We start from the raw sequence: 6,009 nt of genomic DNA on the forward strand, positions 1-6,009 counted from the left end.
TTAAGTAGCATTCTGACCTTCTCCAAGACATATGTGTTCTTGTTCTTTAGGCAGACCACAGGCTAATTCAGTACTCTTCTCCAACACCAGAGCTCAAAGGCATCAATTATTTTTCTGTCACCCTTAACAATTGTTCAGATCTCAGATTCTTAACAAGTGACTGAAAAAACCATGGACTGAATCATATGCACCTTAGTCCTCAAGATGACATCACTACTAAATAATTTGATGAAGTCTCTGACTGCAAATTTTCCTAGTACAATATTTTTCTGATCCCCTAACTCTTGGCACCAAGGGTGTTCATTGTTGATCCAAATAAGATGGCAAAGTTGACAACTTCAATCATTTTTCTGTCTATTATGATATTGCCAAATTGTCCAGTGGTAAGAATTTTTGTTTTCTTAACATTTAGATGTTATCCATGTTGAAGTCTGCATTCATTGATCTTCCACACAAGTGCTTCAAATCCTCTTTTCTTGCAGCAAGAAAGATTGTGTCTTCTGCATAATGCAGGTTATTGATTAGTCTTCCTTTGATTCTGACTCCACGTTGAGTCCAGCTACTCAAATAATTTGCTCAGCATTCAGACTGAATAGGTATGGAGAGAAGATATAATTCTGAAATTCCCCTTTCTGAATATTGAACCATGTAGTCTTTTTTATGATTAGTATATCTAATGTGTTTTATTTTTTTCACTATTTACAAAATTCTAATACAAATTTGAACAAATTCTTTCAATTTCCCTCACCCCCGTCTATAAAATTGTACAATCCAATGATGAATCCCCTCATTCCACTGTACATCCACATCCCTCTGTTTCCAGCTTCTCCTACTCATCCTGCATCCTTATACTCATTGTACAATAATGGTCTTAAACAATATTTATCCTTGTGGGACTGAGTAATTCACTCAGCATAATGCTCTCTAGTCCCTCCCAAGTGAGGTAATAATTTACAAAGTTATTGCTCCTGTGTGTTGCATAGTATTCCATTGTGTGAATGTACCATAATTTCTCAATCCATTCATTTGTGGTTGGACATTCGGGCTGTTTCCATGTTCTTGAGATGGTGAATAATCCTGCTATGAACTTTGGTGTACAAATCTCAGTTTGTGCCTCGGTTCTCATATTCTCAGGGTATACTCCAAATAGTGGGATAGCTGGGTCATATGGAATTTCTGTGTTCAGCTTTTCGAGGAAGCGCCAAACTGCCTTCCAGAATGGTTGCAACATTTTACAATCCCACCAACAACGTATGAGTTCCTTTCTCATCACATCCTCTCCAACATCTATAACTTGCTGCCCTGTTAAATTTTGCCATTCTAACTGGAGTGAGATAGTACCTCATTGGTTTTGATTTGCATCTTTCTTATTGCCAGTGATTTGGAGCATTTCTTCATGTGTCTGTTTGCCGTTCAAATATGTTTCTCTGTGAAAATTCTTTCCATGTCTTTTGCCCATTTTGTATTTGCTCTGTTTGCACAATAGCCACTTGGTCTAAGTATTGACTTTACATTAACACAATTAAGTATTCTAGGATTCCCATTTTTCTCAATGTTAGTCATAATTTATTATGGTACACACAGTCAAATGCTTTTGCAGTCAACACAGCATAAACAGACATTATTTGGTATTCTTTCCTTTCAGCCAGAATCCATATGATATCAGCAATGATATCCCTAGTGCCACAGCCTCTTAAATAATTCTTGAACTTCTGGCAGTTTCCTATCTATGTACTGTGCTAGCTATTTTAGAATGGTCTTCAGCAATATTTTTCTTACATGTGATACTAATGATATTGTTCCATAATTTGCACATTCTGTTAGATCACTTTTCTTAGGAATGGCAATAAATACTGATCTATTGCAGTCAGTCAGTCAGTCAGTCAGTCAGTAATGCAGATGTCTTCCACATTTCCTGGCATAGATTGCTGAGCATATCCAGGACAGCATCTGTTAATTGCCATAGGCCAAACAGTATCTTATTAAGTCCTGGGGCCTTCCCCCCACCTCCTATTTCCTTCAGTGTAGCTTCAACTTCTTCCCTCATTATAGTTGGTTCTTTTTCATAGCATACTTTCTGAATTTTTTCCATATCAGTCAATTGTTTTTTCTTACAGTGACTGTATTTCCTCTGTCTTTTTTTAATGCTAACTAGACCATTTAACATATTGCTGTAGTAAACTTTGATATAGTGACTTGAGGCTTAAATTTGTTTTTTAATTCCCTCAACTTGAGAAATGCCAAGCAAATTCTTCCCTTTTTATTCTTCAATTCCAGTTCTCTGAGCATTCCATTATAATACTTTGCTTTGTCTTCTTGAACTTCTTTTTTAAAATCTTCTGTTCAGCTCTTTTACTTCAGCATTCTTTTCCTTTGGTTTAGCTTCTCTGCATGTTGCAAGGAGGGACTGGTCCTTGGAGAGGGACGCCATGTTTGGGAGAGTGGAGGGACGGCGCAGGAGAGGAAGACCCTCGATGAGAAGGATCGATTCTGTGAGTGGAGTGGTGGGAATGAATGTGTTTGAGACGGCGAGGTTGGCACAGGATAGAATGGCATTTAGGGCTCTTGTACATAGGGTCGTTAGGAGTCGCAATCGACTTGATGGCACATAGCAACAACAACAACAACAACAACAACACTTTAGTGTTTTTTTTCTCTTCATATGCTTTTAATTTATTTTTCCTTTTTAAATTATTTTTAATGGATATTTTAACAAAATTTTACAGAAGAGTTGGATTTCCATTCATTCATTCATTGTACTCTAATACAATTTTGAGGGTCTCTTCTGACATTCATTTTAGGTTTTTATTTCGCCTCTGTCTTTGTAATGACCATTTTCTCTCTTCATGGATGATATTCTTAATGTCATCCCACAACTCATTTGACCATTGTTGTTGAATGCCTCAAACCTATTTTAAAGATGATTTTTTTAAATTCAGATGGGATAGACTCAAGATTATATTTTGGTTCTCATTTACTAGATTTCATTTTTTTGCCCCCCACTCTGAAGTTGTACATGAGAAATTTATGGTTTGTTCCACAGTTTTAACTGCTGATATTGAGTTTCCCCAATGATTCTGTCCACCGATGTATTCAATCTGATTCTTCTTCGGTCCATGAGGTGAGATCCAAGCGTAAAGTCACTGTTTGTGTATTTTGAAAAGGTGTTTGCAATGTGCATACAAAATTTGGTCATTTTATTTCCAGCCTCATTTTTGCCACCAAGCCCTCACTTTCTGATTATCATTCTTTCTTCATTGTTTTCAACTGTTGATTCCACCCACCAATTACCCTTAATACAGAGTTGTAGGAGCTCATATTTGAATAATTATTTCAACAGTTCTTCCTTGAATGCGTATGTATTTTATCACTCACAACATTGCATGTCAGGATAGAACCTGAAATTTTGTTTTAAAATATAAGTTCACCATCATGCTTACTCAGTTGTTTTGCCAGCATAGCATATTATGTGATTGTCTGATTCAAAGTGGCCAAAGCTAATCTATCTCATATCACTAATTCCTAGAATGTCGATGTTAAATATGTTCCATTTCATTTTTTACAACTTTTAGTTTTTCAACATTTATGCTTCGTACCTGCCACGCCCCAATTATTAAAGGAAGTTTGTCACTATTTTTCCTCATTTTGGTTAACTTTCAATGTGGGCTCACCCCTAGTACTGTAATTATCCATATTTCTCTATTTTTCATAGGGTTTTCAGAGTTCTGCTATTTAAGAAAGGGATAGCTAATCCTGCTTCTTAGTCAGTCTCAATTGGGATCTCTACATTGTGGGTTACCATTCGTGCTATGGATTGGTAATATGTTGTTGTTATTGATTATCTTTGTGTCAAGCACGACTCCTAGAGACCCTACAAACAAAATACTGGAAGCTTCTCTACAACTATTGACATTGATCTGAGGTATAAGAGAGTAATATTGGTTAAATTCAATAAGCAAGAATAATTGATTTTTTTTGAATGGTCAACTTAATGCTCATTGTTGATCTAACCTCTCTTCATTCCTAAACTCAATCAATCAAGGAAGTAAGCACAATCAAACCAGGGAAGGATAAACAATAAAGAACAATGATTATCAATTAATTAAAGACAAATGTAATCATTCTTCTGTTATAATTTTTCTCACTCCCTCTCTATTTCTTCCTTTCTATATTAAGTACTCTCACAAAGAAATTTAAATTGCAATTTATACCACAGTGGTCCTTAAAAGGAAAGACATGAGACTTCTGTCATACATTGGGCATTTTATTACAAAGGTCTTATGGTTGTGAGGTGCCATCAGTGGTCCTGTGACCAGCAGATCTGAACCTTGCCCTGTTCTGCATCATCCTGACACCTCTGAAATGCTGGAGTTCATTGTCATAGTCACTGTCTCCTATATCTTGTTGAGGGTCATCCTCTTTCTCTGACTTTCCAACTTTCTCAGTATAGCATTCTCTCTCCTTCCCCAAAGCCTAACCCCTTCCTGAATGAGCAGTCTGGTTTCACTTCCTCCAAAACAAAGACAGATTGTTTTGTCTTTTTCTGGCAGTCTTTAGAATATTCAATCCTCTTTTCTAACACCACACTTCAAAAACTTCAATTCTTCTTCTGTCATACTTGTTTATTGTCCAATTTTCAAATATATAAAAAGTAACTGAAAATACTGTGAATTATGCCAGACAGATTTTAGTCTTTAAATTGACATCCTTACTTTTTAGAATTTTGGAGAGTTCCTCGAGTTTTCCACATGCAACAGGTCTTTTCAAATCTTGACTTCTGCTACTATGGGTGCTAATTGTGGACCCAAGTAAAATGAAATTGTCGACAACTCAATCTTTTCTCCCATCTATCATGAGGCTATCTTTTCAATTGGTAGTGAGGATTTTTGGTTGTTTCTTGTTTTTTTTTTTCTATTGCGATGCAGTCCATATTAAAGATTGTTGTCTTTGATCTTGTGCAACAAGTGTTTTTCAAGTCCTCTTCATTCTAAGCAAATAAGATTATATCATTTGCATAATGCAGATTGTTGATAAGTCTTCTTCCAATTTTGAGGCCACATTATTTTTTATATAGTCTAGTTTCTTAAATGATTTCTCAGCATACAAATTCAACAGGTATGGAGAGAGGATACAACCCTGATGCATACCATTCCTGATTTTAAAGCAGGCAATAACAACACAAGGGCTAGTCCCTGTAAAAGGAAATCACACTTGGAAAATCGAGAGTCAATGAAAGAGAGGAAGAGTCAATAAGATAGACTGACACAAATGATATCAGTTGACGTAATGACTGGAATAATGATTTTAAACAGAGCAGAGGTTATGAGAATGGCAAAGGATCAGGCAGGTACATGGATTGATATCACCTTGAGCTGACTGAAGGGAACTTAACAATATCAAAGGAACCATTAAGAAAATTGAATAGAAAAGTGAGATAATCTAAGTTTTACAAAGGTTATTCTGCTTAACTTGGTAAATAGACTTTAGAAGTTCATAGGTTGAAACAAGTGGACCAGAGACGTGGAAAAAATTTATGGAAGAGAATAAAAGAAGAAATTTTTTGAAGGGTATGTTGAAGACCCAAAGGACAATGACTTTACCTTCTACTCTTTTCAATTATTTTGCAGGAATCACTGGAATTTTAGCTTTTAAAAAAAAGTGTCGCTCATCAGTCCAGAAACTACTATTGCTCCTGGAGAACAAGCATAAGGGAAAAGTAGTCACAGGAAACTAAGGATATTTGGTTTATGGCTTCTTAATTAGTTCCTTTAACAGTGGCTACATTAAAAAAAAATTCCTAGAAAATGTTTGGTTAAAATGAGCTGTAAAGGATATTCCAGAACTAGAAAACGTAATAAAACCAGCAGAATCTACAATTTCCACCCACGTCTGTTTCTATTTCAACCTCACCCCTATCAAATTTTGTTGTGAGGATTTTATCTACTCTTCTTATTCACTTCAGTAAGCATCTTTTCTAGTTGTTGTTATGTGTCGTCAAGTTACCTGAGA

Source organism: Elephantulus edwardii, unplaced genomic scaffold (genome assembly GCF_000299155.1).
Source record: "Elephantulus edwardii isolate Elephantulus edwardi_28Jun2011 unplaced genomic scaffold, EleEdw1.0 scaffold00056, whole genome shotgun sequence".
Lineage (NCBI taxonomy): Eukaryota > Metazoa > Chordata > Mammalia > Macroscelidea > Macroscelididae > Elephantulus > Elephantulus edwardii.